Raw genomic sequence first — 12680 nt, forward strand, 5'->3', positions numbered from 1 at the left:
CCATTCCACTCACAGGAAGTTAAGAACTAGAAGTTAAGGGAGTTAAGAACTCCACTGATATACTTCCTCAAACAAGGCTAAAGAAACACCGCAATGGCCCCTAATGACACAGTGCTATCTATATACATAAATCAGAGCATCACTCAGCCCTTATCAGAGACGCATCTTCTTGCAGTAGATGACAATTAAAAAAGAGATTCACAACTGGATAATGTGCAAACAGTGACTAACTTTGGAGAACTCAATCCTAAATGAGATTTTTTTTCTTTTTCAAATCTGTGTCCTCAAGCCTAAGGGATCTATGGAGAAGAGAAGATAGAAATTCTTTAAGAGTCAGAAGTGATGGAAGACTCCAAGGAACCAGTGTCTTCCAGACACCGCAGGACTGACACACAAATGAGCTTCCAGGGACCATGGCAGCATGCATAAGACCTGCACAGATTCAAACCACACCAAATATCCACACTGAGAAGAGTGTGTGAACACAAAAAATCACTTTGATATTTTACCATGAGGCTTGTGGTTTACCGGTAAGGTTCTGGAGTCTGTCTCCATCATTTTAAAGACTCCCTGACTCTGTCTTCTTTCTACCAGCATTCAGATTAGTTTTCCTGCCTATCTCTATTCTCCCTTGTCACAGGCTCAAAGCAGCTTCGTTATTAACCAATGATAACAAAATATATTCACAACATACAGAATCCCACATCAACACTCCTCATTGCTCTTTTCAAATTCTTGACCTCTTTTTTCATTAAATTTTTTATAAATATAACCTGATAAATCTGTAAAATGCTATTTATAGGTATGTTTTCAGGGCTGACAATTTGGTATCCATGTACTGGACAATCCTGGGGAAGACTATTTCTCCCACTCTCAGCATTCCTTAGTTGTTGGAGCTCTTTGTCTGTGGTTGAAACCTCATTGGCTTTCTTCCATCCACTTTCGCATGCTATATAGCTGTCCTTCTTTGGTTCATGTTTGGAAGACTTTATGGGTATAACTTCTGATATTGCTAGGAGACATAATCTCACAGCAAATTCTCTGATCCTCTGGCTCTTACAATCTTTCAGCCCACTTTTCCACAATGTTCCCTGAGCCTTACATATGAGAATGTAAAAGCAACATATTGGTTCCTCATAACATTAACATTTTAAAATATCTTTGCTGATTTTGTTCATAAAAATGATACTTACATCTTTCAACATATGTCTGGATTACTGAGTTTTAAAATGTCATTTGAATAATTTCTGACTGAATTATTTTGATGCAGTTAATTACCTTTATGATATACAAATGAGTTTACTTCTTTATTTTAATTTGTCAAGACTGATCCCTTGTTTAGATTCATGTGATGATTCAAAATTCAAATCTACGCAACAATTCATAATGAAGATACTCTACTTGTCTGTGGTTTTTATCTACACATTCTTTCATATATGCACTGACTATACATTGACTTTTGCAGTTCATCATATGTTCTGAAAATTATGGCCACTCCATACACAGGTAAAATTTTCATTCATTTACTAGTTGCATAGTATCCCATTATATAAAACCATATCTTACCTTACTCCTTTATTAGTATAATAACAGAGATAGATAAATAAATTAACAAATAAATAGGGAAGAGTGCTACAGCTTCTTTTGGAGGGCTAGACATTCAACAATAACATTTTGTTAGACCTTCTACCTTTTCTTTGTTCTATTAGTCTACCCTTGTTCTATTAATCTGTTCTAAGAGTTCTGCATCAATGATTCACAGTTCCACGATTAGAGGAGTCTGACCCAACCCTAGCTCTGAGGATATGCTTAACTTTTTGTTAGTTTTTAAATGACTATGTCTTGGTCAAGGAGACTTAATTTTAAAAAAAATGCCTACTCATAAATTCTCCATAAAGTTACTTTCCTCCTAGTATATCCACTAGAAAAGAAAATGTTTTTTTTTATCCCTTGATATGATTCTTGGGGATTCTGTAGTCATCTTGCTTTTCCCCTGGGGATTACCCCTAACCTAAAGATAGAAGTCAGGAGTAAAAGATTTTACCTACTTCATAGCACACCTTAGTCAATGAGTCAGTCAAACAGTCATAAAGGGTATGTTTCTTAGATTACCTGGCTATGACATATGTGAGTTAATATATCTGTTTGTTTAGTACCAACTGCACCAAATGTTTGGTCAAAAGCATTACCCCAGCTCCCTAATGCCCCTTCATACAAAGAGCCTGAAATATTAAGTTGGGGGCCTCATCCTAGCCTCCAGCATACATCTTTGGAAGCCCCTTTCCTGAGAGTTACCTCAGTCCCAACTTCACCTCCTCATGGAGGGTCAAGGAAGCCCTCCAAAGAGTGACCCCTCCCCAGGGAGGGTCAGGACCACTACCATAGGCTATTGCTATTGCTTTGGGATGAACATCCTAAGTATTAGAAAATACCAACTGTATGAGCCACCTCTCTTTCTCTTCTGTCTTACCTGGTTCACTTCTCTTGAGAACACTGGAAAAAGAAGTTTAAGGAATTCGCACCAATTTGCAAATGAACAAAAACCTCAGCTCGTTCATTTGCTGCCACCTAATGCGGATGCCCTCTTATCTCTGCTCAACTTTCTGATTCTTTCAGTAAAAATTCCTGCCTGGAAATCCTGATCCTGTTCCTTACCCCTCACTCCTGCAGTGCTGTACCTCTCACAACAGAAAGAAACCAAGAAAAACTTGACATTAGGGTGAGAAGAGATTCATTCATTATTCTCTCCACAGCGGGAAAATTATCAGTTTTCAATGACTTAAGGAACCTAACCATTCACAGTGTCACTGAACCGGTATCCCATTCCCCATTGCTAACTCTTCTCTTCTAGCCCCTCCTCCCATCTCAAAGTGATTCCAAAACTTCTTTTGCTTTACAATCCAGAGCAGTTGGTCTATCTTTCCTTAAACTTCTATTTCATTAATTTCCTTGTACCTTTCAACACTAAAACTGCTTAAGACACCTAAATCAAAGAATAATTCTGTTCCTAAAAAAATGGACACTGTGTTACTATCAGATCAATCTGCTTAAAATGACCGTCTCTTAAAATATCACTGATTTTCTTACTGTGAATATTTAAAAGAAAAATAACAATAGTTATTTAATGGCATTTCTAGAATTCTTTATCAATGAGGTTGAGAATATGGTTAAACTCTACATCTCAGTGAACAATGTTAGATACATAGAAAGTGCCTGGTTGTTGCTAGCGGCTCCTGCTGCTATTCTTTCAGCAGGTATCTTTGATATAAAAAGGTTGTTTGGACTTGCTGCCACAAAGAGATAAGAGTTCTGATAATATACACACTGAAGACCAAAAGAGCGCTATCACCTCAGATAGACCCTTGCATGTAGTGACATGCCCAGACAGGATCTGCACGCTATGAAGATTAGTAACAGTGTCTTAGAAACACTAGTAAATGGGAAAGGATCGAAAATAGAAGGTTCTTTAATTTCACTTTCCAGGTTATGAATATTGTTAAAGACGGAGGCAACACTGAGGCACCTGGTATTTTTAAATCCTAGCAAGAGGCCTGTTTTGATTCCCGTGGGAGACTGTCACTGTTGTCACCCACTTTGACACTGAGAGAGGAGTTGACGCCTGCACAATTGCCCCGTGAGGTACCGTATTTGGAGTTGGTGAAAACTACATACATAAGATGAATATCGTGCTTTCAATATAGAAAGGAAGGAAATAGAAGAGTTTTCATTGTCCTCTCCCAGTCCCCACTGTTCCTATCGTGCCCCTGATAAATATGAGCTAGTCTCTAAAATATATATCTCATTCAGGCAACTGTTGTCCTGCTGCAGTGATTCAGTAGCTTTAAAAGATCACCTCAAGTCTCTGATCCTGAACAGAACATTCTCATCATGCTCCAGTGATGGAGAAAGCCTTCTTAACCAAAATCTTTAAGAGGTGAGTCTTAGTTAAGGTGTGGCTTTGCTGGGTAAAAGGTTGCACCTTCATGTGCTTGCTCTCTGTGCCTTTTCCCTCAGGATATTGCTGCGCCTGGATTTCTCATTTCCTGTTTCGTGAGTTTTTCTCTTATAATAAATAAAATATAATTGTTTTATCCTTAGCTATCCTGGTTATTTCAACACCTGGTGCCCAATATAGGGTGAACCCACCACCCTGAGATTCAGAGTCTCTTGCTCTACTGACTGAGCTAGCCTAGAAGCACAGACAGCCTTTCCCTTGCTCCTTCTCCAGCTTTTCCAACATTCTAGTGAAATAGTGAACAATATAGCAGCTGATCTAGGAGTACAAATGACAACCAGAAAAAAAAATAACTGAGAACAAAGTCTACATACCAGGCATTACACAGACATGGCATGATGTCACTGAATCTCTTACAGGACAACAGAGAATTAACCTTAGGAAAAAAGAACTCTGCCTTTGTCATGGAAGTGTCAAAACTATATTGGTGGTGTTCTCATGGATAGCTCACAACTACTGAGATCAGTATGGCACAGAATTTGGGGCACATTGAAAAAACCAAAGCAGAAAGTGAAAACAGTTATGGATCAGCTAAAGTCTTTCATTTGGTGAAAAAGAAGCAAGTTGGGGCCTGGATTCATGGACTATATAAGGATCTGACTGGTGCAATCTAAAGAGGGGCATGATGCTAGTACAGGGAAGCTTCCAAGCAATGATTAGTAACTTGGTAACTAAAGAACAGAAAACAAGACATGGAAATTTTTGGTCAACTAAACACTGAAAATCAGGAAAACCTCTTGACCTGTCTATTCAGAATCCCAGAGCTCCAGTTCTTAAAAGTAAAGCCAAGGAAAGAGTTCACTTCAACAGTTTCTTAGCATTCTAACAAAAAACAGAATCACAAGGTAAGAAGAAAACCTGGTGTAGAGACCATGGCAACTAAGAGGACTGATCATTATTATTTAATAGAAGTTTCCTAAGAAAGGAACTAATTAAATGCACCTGCACTAAAATGATTACATGGCTATTATCTGCCCACACAGACAAACTGAGAACCATAAAATCTGAAATGCAGCAATCAAGAGGCCTAATTGTCTCCTGTAAAGAACGGCTTTGTTTTACGTAGTACTCCATCAAAAACACTAAGTGTTAATGTGTCTCATATAACATATCTGGCCAACTAACTAGTTTAATTCATCACACACCATGAGAAAGAATAAAAGCCGGGGGTTAGTGACAAGTTAATAGTAGAGGCAGGAAACAAAATGGAGAAACATACTTTGATTGATGGTGCAGAACTATTAGGTACTACTATAGATGGACTCTGTCTAGCTTTATTTAGTGGCCAATCAAAGCAAAATAGATCTAGTAATTTAAACTTTTAAACATGTTCTTTTTGTTAAAAAAAATTAGAAGTGTGTGGGTTTATTGCATTTGCATGGAACAGTAAAAGTTCAATTACAGCCAGCTCTCAAATATCTACAAGTAGATTCAGTATAACAAACCTTCATTCCATTGGCTTGCAAAGAACCCCTTTTGTTATAAAGCTCTGCTTTGCCTTTCTTCACATCCTCCTGCCCCAGAAGCAGCTAAATGAAGGAGTAGCCACACTTAACATCTACCAAGCCAATGTAAAAATTTGTAAATTGAATTATACTGATGATATTAATCTGTTGGACTACTAGTTTAGTTTAACGCACTGCATTAGGACAACAGGAGACTGAAATGATTGGAGAAAGTCTCTAAGCTTCTGACTAACTGAACTCAAAATATCTACTTCTAATTTGATACCTTCCTGTATGAAAGCTGGAAGATTTAAAATACTTCACAGACAGTCATAATTGGGAGAGTTCAAGCACATGGCTCTGACCAAGGACACAGAATGTTAGATGTCTATTAAAACGTTTCTAGAGATGAAAAGCAAATAAAAATGCCTGCTTCCCCTTCCTCTTCCCCTTCCTTTCTGGCCTTAATGTTGATGCCTGGAAAATACCAAAAGCATTACCGTGATCTCAGTAAACCATGAAACAGACCCCAAAAGCTGCCTGCTTCTAGTCTTCATGTTTTAAAAATACTTATTGCATTTGAAGCCAGCTTTTTTATTTTAATTATGTGAACATGTATGTAGACAGACCTATGAGTAGGTATGTGCACTGACTTGCAGGTACCTGAAGAGAGATCAGACTCCCCTGGAGATAGAGCAGTTGGCTCCTCTGCAAGAGCTCTATATGCTTTTCATTGTTGCATCTTCTGTCACCAAAGCTAAAAATTATAAAAAGTTAAATTTCCAAATGTATGACCTAATATGAATTTGGTATATTATTTCCCAAAGCATTTTTTTGACAAATACTACATGAATCTGACAAATTTTCATGTTGACCTACTAGTTACACAAATCGAATAGGCTGCCAATACCTGCCCTTACTGAATTTTTCTCTTGTACCTATGGACGCTGGATTTAAGTGAAAAGTTTAGAGTAGATAACATATTTATTGGTCTACTTTGTCATATGCTTGTTATTAACAGAATCCCTGAAATATGAGTACATCTCTTTAGTAATTAATCGAATCTACTTGTAGATATTTGAGAGCTGGCTGTAACTGAACTTTTACTGTTCCATGTGAATTCAATAAACCCACACACTTCTATTGTTTTTAACAGAAAGAGCATGTTTAAAGGTTTAAATTACTAGATCTATTTTGCTTTGATTGGCCACTAAATAAATCTAGACAGAGTCCATCTGTAGTAGTACCTAATAGTTCTGCACCATCAATCAAGATATTTTTCTCCATTTTGTTTCTATATTGTCTGTATTCTGTCAATCATGTTTTAAATAAATGTTGATTGGTCAGGTAGGAAGTATAGGCAGGAAAACCAGACAGAAAGTAGAAATGATGCAATGAGAACAGGAGAATTCTGGGAAGGAGGAAGTTGATTCCTCCCACACCGAGGAAGCAGGATGTGATCTGCCAGCTGAAAAAGGTATCGAGCCATGTGGCAAAAATAGATCAGAATAATGGGTTAATATAAGTCATAAGAACTAATTAGAAGCCTGAGTTTATGGGCCAATCAGCTTGATAACTTATAGAGATCTCTGTGTGATTTTCTTTGGGGCTTGTCAGCTATGGGGTACTGGGTGGGACAGAAACCCCAACAAGCTGGCCCTCATGTTACAAATGGTGCCCACATGGAAAACTGGATCCACAGAAAGCCTGAGAAAGCTTAGGAAAGACTAGAGTAAAGCATTTCGGTTTTCAGCCATAGCAGGAAAAAAGCTGTGCTGTTTTAAAATGCTGGCTTTCTGGGCCGTCCTGTCAGAGAAAACTCTGACTCTTTCAGGCAGGCAGTCCCGACTATGGAGCTATGGACACACTGTTGCAACTTGCTTCCTGGCAAGGTCCTTGAAACGCCATAGGAGCTTTTGAGTGTTGTTTATGGACACACTGTTGCAGCTTGCTTGCTGGCAGGGACCTTGAAATGCCAGAGAGTTGTGGCAATAAACATTGCTCTGGCCAGTACCTCAGCCATGATTGTTTAGTGAATTAAAGGCTCATGTGGTTGGAAAAAGAGAGATATACAGTAAAGAGAGACTCAAAGAGGAAGAAATGGTTTACAGTTTGTTAAAAAATATATACAGGCTAAAGGTTAAAGTGTTTAAAGATAAAAAAGGAAAGAGAGAGAGAGAGAGAGAGAGAGAGAGAGAGAGAGAGAGAGAAGAGAATAGTTGGATGAGGTCGTACATGCTGGTAGGATTTGCCTGAGAGGTGGAGACAGACAGATCTCTGTGAGTTGAAGGATAGCCTGGTTGACTCATGTCTTGGGAGGAGATGAAGGAATGATCAGTAGACATGCTAGATCACCGACTGCTTCCATGGGAGATGTCCTGGGAGTGCTGTGTACCACCTTGCCCGCCCCACCAAGCTGATGAACCAGTTCCCTCCGCCTGCCCTGGGAGCTGCACACCTCAAACCTTTGGTCAAAACTGACCAAGGTTTGGCTCCGCAGGTGAAGAACTCTTTCAGATACTATGGATTATAAGTATCTGTCATCGTTTATAGGGGCTGGTCAAATGTTTCACACTGGTACAGGATTTTATATGCTTTTCTTGTTTACAAATTATTGTTGGTTAATGTTAAAAAACCTATTGCTGGTCTCAAATGTTTCAAATTGGTATAGGATTTTTATATGCTGTTCTTGTTTAAAATGTAGCCATACATTCCCACTGAGAAAAACCACAAGAAAGACTTTGGTAAGAGTTTTTATGCTGTCTAAAAAGCAAGAGAGGTGTTTGCTATGTTGTCTAAAAAGCAAGAGAGGTGTTTGCTATGTTGTCTAAAAAGCAAGAGAAATGTTTGGTGTGTTGTCTCGAGATTTTGGTTTAAAAAATGTGTAAACAGTTATGGGCTTTATCTAGTTCCCTGTGTCTGTTTTCAAGGTCAAACTTAAAGCAGGTAAGGTGCAGCTGACAGTCAATCACCACAGGGCTCTGCCATCTGTGTTTCTTAAACCTTTAAAGGAGGCTTACAGGTGTTATACTCCCTTTGGCCCAACTTCTGAGGGTCAGCAGTAGCTATGGCCTTCATAGGACAGTCAGCATCAGATATTAAGAAAAGTTACATTTTTTAATTGGGTTAATTAGCATTTTAAAGTCTAGTTTCTTGAGTTCTTTATATATTTTGGAGATCAGACCTTTGTCTGTTGCAAGGTTGGTGAAGATCTTCTCCCAGTCAGTGGGTTGCCTTTTTGTCTTAGTGACAGTGTCCTTTGCTTTACAGAAGCTACTCATTTTCAGGAGGTCCCATTTATTCAATGTTGTCCTTAATGTCTATGCTGCTGGGGATAAACGTAGGAAGTGATCTCCTGTACCCACATGTTGTAGAGTACTTCCCACTTTTTCTTCTATCAGGTTCAATGTGTTCAGACTGATATTGAGGTCTTTAATCCATTCGGACTTGAGTTTTGTGCATGGTGATAGATATGGATCTATTTTCATTCTTCTACAGGTTGACAACCAGTTCTGCCAGCACCATTTGTTGAAGATGCTCTCTTTCTTCCACTGAATACTTTTAGTTCCTTTATCAAAAATCAGGTGTTCATATGTTTGTGGGTTAAAATCAGGGTCTTCTGCTTGGTTCCATTGATCGACTTCTCTGTTTTTATGCCAATACCAAGCTGTTTTCAATACTGAAGCTCTGTAATAGAGTTTGAAGTCAGGGATGGTAATGCCTCCAGACGATCCTTTATTATATAAGATTGTTTTGGCTATCCTGGGTGTTATTATTTTTTATGCGGGGGTGTTGTTCGGGAGGGGGAGACACGAGACACGCGGGGTTGGGGAAGGAGAGACGAGACACGCGGGGTCCCACGTGGGTAAACTTTAATGGGGGAGGGTAACATACAAGGAACGGGAGTGAAGAGACGGAAGGGAAAGAGGAGGGGGGAGAGAGAGAGAGGGCGGGTTGGAACGCCCATTTTTAAAGGGCTCTGGGCATTTTGGGAGGAAATGTCCTGCGCGTGCGTGGTTTTCCATTGTACCACTGGGGTTTGTAGTCCACTTGGAGACTGTATTTTCTGCGCATGCGTGGCCTTGTCTCCAAAAGAACAGCATTCCACCCTTTTGGTTTTATTAAAAAAAATTGAGGGGGGGTTGAGGGTCTTAATGGGTAGGGAATAGGGGCGTAGCCCGGTCTCTCATGACTGCTTCCTGCTGACTTTGGGTGTCGAGGGGTCCGGGGAGCATCCGGTTGTCCTGATGATGTCATATCGATGTTTTGTCCGCTGGCATCAAGTGGCTGATTGAAGAAATCGCATCTGTCTGGAGATTGTATCTGTCTGGCTCTTGAGTAGCTGGGTCACCGTTAGGATGCTGGAAAACAAAAGTCGCATTAGTAGAGAGAAAAAAGTTAGAGGGGAGATTTGGGGTGGAGGGGGTTGGGGTGGAGGGGGGGGGCTTCAGGAGGCCAGGGGTTAAGAATAAGAATAAAAAAGGTAAATGATACTTATTCCGTTAATTGAATGATACTTATTCCGTTCTGCTTGTGTCTGCTTTGTCCAAGTGGGTCAGGCTGGTGTCTTGGAGCTTAAAGAAAATGTCTCAAAAGAAATAGATTTTAATCATATATTCCTTAACATTTTAGGAGTCATTGCTGCAGTCAGTGACAAACCTGTTATGTCAGGAACTTGGTTAAGAATTTGCTTATCACCTGAACCTCTTGGCTCTGTGTTTGATGATGATTCCTGTAGAGACAACTGGATGGTTATTTAGGAATTTAGAAAAGGGAGGGTGTATTAGCACAGGAGGAAAAAATGAAAAATGAGACCATTGTTTTCCTTAGGGTGGAGTAGAGGGGGTTGGACCTGTTGTCCTTTGGAACTTGAGGGAACATGGTCCCGTCTGAGTTACCGTGTAAGGAGGATTGTTTTGAGCTGTGGGGATGAACGGTTTCAGATGTGACAGGTGAATCCAGTGAGGAATTCCCTCGAGCTTGGCAGCTGTGGGAGTTAGAAGAATTACCCTGAGGGGACCCTGCCATTTAGGGGAAAGGGGTGAGGGACGTTGACCTGGAGGTGAGAATAAAACCTTATCTCCTATTTTAACCGGTGGTGGACATGTGTTAGCACATGGTTGAGGTAGTGAGTGATCCGTGAAGTCCCACAGCAGTGAACGTAGGTGGGAAAGGAGGGGAGTGAGCAGGTGATCAGGAAGGGGAGAGGTTTCCGATGGGAGGCCAGGGGTTAAAACCGGCCGCCCATACATGAGTTTAAAGGGTGAAATGAAAAGAGGGCCCTTTGGGAGAGCCCGAAGCCTGAGAAGGGCCAGAGGCAGAAGCCTTACCCAGTCGAGGTGAAGTTCTTGTGACATCTTAACGAGGGCATCCTTTAAAGAGCGGTTAGTCCGTTCTACCTTACCTGAAGACTGGGGGTGGTATGGTATATGAAAATTCCAGGGGATTCCAAGTGCCCTAGACAGATTCTGAGAAATCTGGGAAGTAAACTCTGGGCCGTTATCTGACTGAAGAGAAGTTGGGAGCCCGAACCGTGGAACAATTTCTCGGAGGAGGATATCAGAAACTGTCTGGGCTCTCTTGTTAGAGGTGGGGAAAGCTTCAACCCACCCAGACATTGTATCCACCAACACCAGGAGATATTTAATTTTTTTAACTGTGGGCATATGAGTAAAATCCAGCTGCCAGTCAGTTCCCAGAAGGGAGCCCCTGGCTTGGTGAGTAGGGAAAGGAAAGCTACGATATTTGGTCCTGGGATCTGACTTTTGGCAGATCTCACAGGAGGCAGTGGTAGCCTTTAGGAACCTGATATCCTCAGGTGTTGGTTTAATATATATTTTTACAAAATTAAGTAAAGCTTTTTCATTGGGATGAAATAGCTGGTGCAGGTAGGACAGGATCTGTTGGGTGTCAGGAGGTGTCTGCGAGGCCATGGGCTGTGCTGTTTGTACTCCCTGAGGTAGCTGAGGCAGACCTGGGCTCTGGAGTGCTGCTGTCTTAGCGGCTCTGTCAGCTCGATTGTTTCCCTTGGAGACAATAGAGCTGTCAGACTGATGAGACCGGCAGTGAATAATTCCTATAGCTTTAGGGAGATGGGAAGCTTTTAGTAAGTCCATGATATAATCTGAGTTGGTAATAGAGCCTCCCTTCGTTGTGAGAAGCCCGCGCTCCTTCCAGATGGCCGCATGAGACAGCAGGATATGAAACGCATATTTAGAATCTGTGTAAACATTTAAAGATTGCCCCTCGGCCAACTGAAAGGCACGGGTGAGAGCTATCAGCTCAGCCTGCTGGTTAGTAGTATGAGCAGGGAGTGCCTTTGCCTCAACTATCTCCGTGTCTGATACTATGGCATAGCCTGCTCTGCGAGTCCCATCACATAGAAAGGAGCTGCCATCCGTGTACCAGGTATGAGTAGCCTGGGACAGACTGCCCTCCTGAATATGTGAGGGGTGAGGCAGTAGGTCTTCCAGGACCTCGACGCAGGAATGGGATGGGGAATCATTCACATTAGGTTGAGGTAGAAGATTTGAAATATTAAGGGGTGGGCAGCATTGAAATGTGAGACTGGCATCTTCCACCAGTGCCACCTGAAGGGAAAGAACTCGAGAAGGGGGTAGGGTCTGTAGACCTTTGTAAGTTAAGAGGTTGGACAGGTTATGATGAGAGAAGACTGTAGTGGGTGCTCCGAAGGTTAGTTTTTTTGACTCACGAATAAGAAGTTCAGCGGCCGCCAAGGCACGTATGCAGGATGCCCAGCCCTGAGTGGTAAGGTCCATTTTCTTTGACAGGTAAGCTACAGGTGCGAAGGAGGGTCCCAGTTGATGACCTAGGACTCCCAGAGCGTAACCTTCCTTTTCTGCTACGTAGAGAGAAAAGGGGCGGGTTAAATCTGGAAGATGGAGGGCTGGGGCCTGGATGAGGGCCTGCTGGAGTCTCCGGAAGGGTTTGGTGATGGGGTGGAGAAGGGGCTCATGCAGAGAGCCGAGAGCTGCTTCGTATAGAGGGCGGGCAAGGAGGGAGAAGGAGGGAATCCAGGAACGCAGGAAACCAGCCACTCCTAGAAATGATAAAACCTCTTCTTTGGTGGAAGGAACTGTAAGAGATTGAATTAGTTTTTTTCTGTCCAGAGTGATGGCCTTTTGGGTTGGGGTTATGGTTAATCCCAAATACGTTACCTGAGTGGTGGACAATTGAGCCTTAGAGGGGGAAACTCTGTA

Source organism: Chionomys nivalis, chromosome 11 (genome assembly GCF_950005125.1).
Source record: "Chionomys nivalis chromosome 11, mChiNiv1.1, whole genome shotgun sequence".
NCBI classification, from domain to species: Eukaryota; Metazoa; Chordata; class Mammalia; order Rodentia; family Cricetidae; genus Chionomys; species Chionomys nivalis.